This window comes from Neophocaena asiaeorientalis, unplaced genomic scaffold (assembly GCF_003031525.2).
Source record: "Neophocaena asiaeorientalis asiaeorientalis breed wild unplaced genomic scaffold, Neophocaena_asiaeorientalis_V1.1 scaffold39, whole genome shotgun sequence".
Classification (NCBI taxonomy): Eukaryota; Metazoa; Chordata; class Mammalia; order Artiodactyla; family Phocoenidae; genus Neophocaena; species Neophocaena asiaeorientalis.
Window position 1 is genome coordinate 1,113,428 of NW_020175670.1, and position 6,856 is coordinate 1,120,283.

The following is a 6,856-nucleotide window of genomic DNA, read 5'->3' on the forward strand; positions in this document are numbered from 1 at the left end:
CTCTGCAATTTTTTGGAAGAGTTTGAGAAGGATGGGTGTTAGCTCTTCTCTACATGTTAGATAGAATTCACCTGTGAAGCCATCTGGTCATGGACTTTTGTTTTTTGGAAGATTTTTTATCACAGTTTCAATTTCATTACTTGTGATTGGCCTGTTCATATTTTCTATTTCTTCATGGTTCAGTCTTGAAAGGTTATAACTTTCTAAGAATTTGTCCATTTCTTCCAGGTTGTCCATTTTATTGGCATAGAGTAGCTTGTAGTAGTCTCTTAGGATGCTTTGTATTTCTGTGGTATCTGTTGTAATTTCTCCTTTTTCATTTCTAATTTTATTGATTTGAGTCCTCTCCCTCTTTTTCTTGATGAGTCTGGCTAATGGTTTATCAATTTTGTTTATTTCTCAAAGAACCAGCTTTTAGTTTTATTGATCTTTGCTATTGTATTTTTGCTTCTGTTTCATTTATTTCTGCTCTGATATTCATGATTTCTTTCCTTCTGCTAACTTTGGGTTTTGTTTGTTCTTCTTTCTCTAGTTCCTTTAGGTGTAAGGTTAGATTTTTTATTTGAGATTTTTTGTTGTTTCTTGAGGTAGGCTTGTATAGCTATAACCTTCCCTTTTAGAACTGTTTTTGATGCATCCCATAGGTTTTGGATCATCGAGTTTTCATTATCATTTGTCTCTAGGTACTTTTTAATTTCCTGTTTGATTTCTTCAGTGATGCCTTGGTTATTTAGTAACATATTGTTTAGCCTCCACGTGTTTGTGTTTTTTATGTTTGTTTCCCTGTAATTGATTTCTCATCTCATAGCATTGTGGTCAGAAAAGATGCTTGATATGATTTCAATTTTCTTAAATTTACTGAGGCTTGATTTGTGACCCAAGATGTGATCTACCCTGGAGAATGTTCCATGTGCACTTGAGAAGAAAGTGTAATCTGCTGTTTTTTATGGCATGCCCTATAAATATCAGTTAAATCTATCTGGCCTATTGTGTCATTTAAAGCTTGTGTTTCCTTATTAATTTTCTCTTTGGGTGATATGTCCACTTGTTTAAGTAAGGTGTTAAAGTCCCCCACTATTATTGTGTTACTGTTGATTTCCTGTTTTATAGCTGTTAGCAGTTGCCTTATGTATTGAGGTACTCCTGTGTTGGGTTCATATATATTTATAATTGTTATATCTTCTTCTTGGATTGATCCCTTGATCATTATGTAATGTCCTTCCTTGATCCTTGTAACATTCTTTATTTTAAAGTCTATTTTATCTGATATGAGTATTGCTACACCAGCTTTCTTTGGATTTCCATTTGTATGGAATATCTTTTTCCATCCCCTCACTTTCAGTCTGAATGTGTCCCTAAGTCTGACGTGGGTCTCTTGGAGACAGGATATATATGGGTATTGTTTTTGTATCCATTCAGCAAGTCTGTGTCTTTTGGTTGGATCATTTAATCCATTCATGTTTAAGGTAATTATTGATATGTATGTTCCTATGACCATTTTCTTAATTGTTTTAGGTTTGTTTTTGTAGGTCCTTTTCTTCTCTTGTATTTCCCACTTAGAGAAGTTCTTTTAGCATTTGTTGTAGAGCTGGCTTGGTGGTGCTGAACTCTCTTAACTTTTGCTTGTCTGTAAACCTTTTGATTTCCCCATCAGATCTGAATGAGATCTTTGCTAGTAGAGTGATCTTTGTTGTCGGTTCTTCCCTTTCATCACTTTAAATATATCATGCCACTCCCTTCTGGCTTGTACGATTTCTGCTGAGAAATCAGCTGTTAACCTTATGGGTGTTCCCTTGTATGTTATTTGTCCTTTTTCCCTTGCTGCTTCCAATAATTTTTCTTTGTCTTTAATTTTTGCCAATTTGATTACTATGTGTCTCGGCATGTTTCTCCTTGGGTTTATTCTGTATGGGACTCTCTGCACCTCCTGGACTTGGGTGGCTATTTCCTTTCCCATGTTAGGGAAGTTTTCGACTCCAATCTCTTCAAATATTTTCTCAGGTCCTTTCTCTCTCTCTTCTCCTTCTGGGACCCCTATAATGCAAATGTTGTGTGTAATGTTGTCCCAGAGGTCTCTTAGGCTGTGTTCATTTCTTTTCATTCTTTTTTCTTTATTCTGTTCCGCAGCAGTGAATTCCACCATTCTGTCTTCCAGGTCACTTATCCGTTCTTCTGCCTCAGTTATTCTGCTATTGATTCTCTCTAGTGTATTTTTCATTTCAGTTATTGTGTTGTTTATCTCTGTTTGTTTGTTCTTCAATTCTTCTAGATCTTTGGTTAAACATTTCTTGCATCTTCTCGATCTTTGCCTCCATTCTTTTTCTGAGGTCCTTGATCATCTTCACTATCATTATTCTGAATTCTTTTTCTGGAAGGTTGCCTATCTCTACTTCATTTAGTTGTTTTTCTCAGCTTTATCTTGTTCCTTCTTCTGATTCATAGCCCTCTGCTTTTTCATCTTGTCTATCTTTCTGTGAATGTGGTTTTTGTTCCACAGGCTGCAGGATTGTTGTTCTTCCTGCTTCTGCTGTCTGCCGTCTCCACTTAATGTTCTTGAGCTTCTGTTTCCACACTCGCATTAACTCCTGCTCCCATCTGAGGAGAATTGGCCCCTGAAGTTGTTCCCTCAGCCATAAAAGATTTCCTCAGATATATGCATGACTTTGCAGTCACCTTCTTCAAGGCATTGCTGAAAAGACACTTTCTCAATGAAGTCTATCCCACTAATATATTTTAAATTGCAACCCACCTCTTCCTTTAACACTCTTGATTCTATTTACCCTGTTCAACTTTTGTTTGTTGCCATAATACTTATGGCCGAGTATACCAAATATTATTCATTTATTAGGTTTCTTTTTTATTGTCTATCTATGCTCTAGAATATAAGCTCCACAACAGCATAGATTTTTGTCAGTTTCATTCATTCATGTAGCTCAAGTACCTAGAGAAACAATGTCTGGAAGATAGTAGGCACTCAACAAAAATTACTCATGGAATGAATTAATGTCTTAAAACAACTCTCTGTGATTGGTATTATTATTATTATCTTTAGCTTGCAAGTGAGAAAACTGATGCACAAAGAAGTAAGCAACTTTCACTTATTTTTCAACTAATAATTGACAGAACTTAGAGTCAAATGCAGATAGTATGATTACAAAATCTGAGCTCAAAAAATAATGTGCAAAAGTGCCTACACTGAGGAAAACAAAAACTGATATGCAAAACTGTAACTGTCATATTGCCTATAAAGACAATGATATTTCTTAAAAATTTCACTTTTTTATCCCACTATGAGTTTTCAAGAAACTTAAGCTCAGAATTTGTAGAAAAATGCAATATAACAGCAAATGATCCTGTCACATGGATGCATATTTTGCTTTTAAGTATTGTTAAGTTTTCCCTTCAAATAATATAAGTGATATTTCCCCTCAGAATTCTAACATTTTTCGTTAGTAATTGAAAATCTGAATACTGGAAAGCAAGGGAATATTATTAATAATGTTCCTTTAAATGCATCTTTCTAGATTACTCTTTAGCAAGGAGAATGAGCAAATTTAAGTAAATGACCGTTCAGAGGTTCCCAGGCACTTTATAGGTCTCAATATTTGGCCTGGTTCATTACATTTAATGGATCGTACTCTCTTTTACTAAAATACTCCTTTTAGTTAAATTTGACATCAAAATCTGGGTCAAAATTATCCAAGATTGACCTTGAAGAAAACTATAAAAATAATCGACATGATCTAATCAGGGAATTCCTGAGTAAGTTGGTTGCCATTATGAAAGCTTTCAAGAAAAATGTTTCACAGAATAGTTTTCATAAAGCTGAGAAATCATGAGAGTCACAACAGAAGAATCCTGGGTTAGGAGACAAGAGACCCAGCCCTGGAGCTGCCATTGTCTTGTAATGTGGTCTCATGTAAATAATTTTCCTCCCTGGGCCTCTGATATTTCATCTATTGGGAAGAGTTACAGTATGATCTTTACTGTGACTTCTAGCCTTAATAAGACGTATGAATTTGTGAAAAATAAGAAATCCACCTTTAATAGTGAAAGTACATGAAGCAGCATTCCTTGCTGAGACTGTGATTTGAAGTCTGCTACCCTGGAATCCTGAATCTGAGTGTGTCTGAAGAACTGGTGAGATGTCCCTAAGTGTTTATTGACTTCATTTATGTTACATGAATAATGGAAGGGACCTCAAGGAGGAAAATTTTATGCACCTTCCCTACATACTCTCTCAGTTGGCCATTATCAACAATAACCCCATATAATAAAATCCCAAAATACAGTGACTTACAATAATAAACATTTATTCATATGCTCACAGGTCAAGAGATTGAATGCAGTCTGAGCTGATCTAAGCTTCTCCATTGGGTGGTGTACTTCAGGCTGTGGATAAGCTGAGCCCACCTCCAGGTTATCAGTTGGGCTCAGATCTATTCCATGCGGTTTGTGCTAGGGAACAGGTTAATGGGACATGTTACTAGGAAAAAATCTTCTCATGGCAAATTCCCCGAGCAAAACAGACAAGCCAAACCATGCAAGGTCATTTAAGTCTTCTGCCACTGCTACCTATGCCAATATCACATTGGTCAATGCAAGTCAAGTGGCCAAGCCTAATGTCATCAGGATAGGAAATATACTCTGTCCACCAGGAGATGGATTTAGATGTAGTGTAGAGTAGATGGATATAGATATAGTCTAGTGAAGAAATGACAACAGTAGTTCAATATATCGCAGGGACAAGATGAAGTGGGGGCACAAATTTCCTGGGCCAGCCTTGTGGACTGATCTGAATCTTATGAAAGGAGAAAATTTTCCCCAATTTTTGACAAATTTCACAGGATTCATTCCTCAGTAAGGGCTGGAGGACTATAGTGCTCTTTTGTGCATGAGAAGTTTTTTATCTGTTGTGGAGCTATTTGGGTGGCACCACTGTGGGCTGGCCATGTCGGGCAACAGCAGTGTCAATGATACTGGTGGTATGTGGCTCTCAAGTGCCTCTTTAGATGCTAGTGCTCACTGTGGAACACAAGAACTTGAGTAGCTTTGTTTGTAAACAGATGCCTCATTTTCCTGGGAGCTCTCAAAATTACATGGAAAGAATAGCATGTGTTGAGGACAAAATTATGTCCCCTAAAAGTCATATCTTCAAGACCTAACCTCAAGTGTATCTCAAAATGTGACTGTGTTTGGAGATAGAGCCTTTAAAGGGGTAATTAAGGTTAAATGTGGTCTTAAGGGTGGGGCCCTAATCCAATAAGATGGGCCTTCTTATTGGTTCTCCAAGGACCCAGTGCAGGGAGAAAAGTGAAGGCTCCTCTGCTGCTGTCTTCAACCATGCAGGGAAGGTGAGAAAGCAGAGCTGCAGAGATGTTAAGAAACCTGTACCAGGTCATTCAGTTGGAGATTCAGTATGAATGAAATTGCTGGGAGCTCTGTTGCCAGAGTAACCCAGCTTTGGTGTTGGTGTTGGTTCCTTGCTGTTGCAAAGATACCTGTTTCCTTGTGCTGAGATCCTGTGGTAGTGCTGTGTGGCTGACAGGGTCTTGATGCTCCAGCCAGGTGTCAGGGCTGTGCCTCTGAGGTGGGAGAGGCGAGTTCAGGACATTTGACCACCAGAGACCTCCCAGCCCCACGTAACATCAAACAGTGAAAGCTCTCCCAGAGATCTCCATCTCAACACTAAACCCCAGCTCCACTCAACAACCAGCAAGCTACAGTGCAGGACACCCTATGCCAAACAACTAGCAAGAAAGGAACACCACCCCACCCATTAGCAGAGAGGCTGCCTAAAATCATAATAAGTTCACAGACACCCCAAAACACACCACTGGACATGGTCCTGCCCACCAGAATGACAAGATCCAGCCTCATACACCATAACACAGGCACCAGTCCCCTCCACCAGGAAGCTTACACAACCCACTGAATCAAACTTACCCACTGGGAGCAGACACCAAAAACAATGGGAACTAAGACCCTGCAGCCTGCAAAAGGGAGACCCCCAAACACTGTAAGTTAAGCAAAATGAGAAGACAGAGAAATACGCAGCAGATGAAGGAGTAAGGTAAAAGCCCACCAGACCAAACAAAAGAAGAGGAAATAGGCATTCTACCTGAAAGAGAATTCACAGTAATGATAGTAAAGATGATCCAAAATCTTGGAAATAAAAGGTAGAAAATACAAGAAATGATTAAAAGGGATCTAGAAGAACTAAAGAGGAAACAAACAATGATGAACAACACAATAGATGGAATTAAAAATTCTCTAGAAGGAATCAAGAGCAGAATAACTGAGACAGAAAAAAGGATAAGTGACCCGGATGATAAAATAGTGGAAATAACTACTGCAGAGCAGAATAAGGATAAAAGAATGAAAAGAATTGAGGACAATCTCAGAGACCTCTGGGACAACATTAAACACACCAACATTCGAATTATAGGGGTCCCAGAAGAAGAAGAGAAAAAAAAGGGACTGAGAAAATATTTGAAGAGATTATAGTTGAAAACTTCCCTAATATGGGAAAGGAAATAGTCAAACAAGACCAGGAAGTGCAGAGAGTCCCATACATGAAATATCCGAGGAGAAACATGCCAAGACACATATTATTCAAACTATGAAAAATTAAATACAAAGAAAAAATATTAAAAGCAGCAAGGGAAAAGCAGCAAATAACATACAAGGGAATCACCATAAGGTTAACAGCTGATCTTTCAGCAGAAACTCTGCAAGCCAGAAGGGAGTGGTAGGACATACTTAAAGTGATGAAAGAGAAAAACCTACAACCAAGATTACTCTATGCAGCAAGGATCTCACTCAGATTCAACAGAGAAATTAAAACCTTTACAGA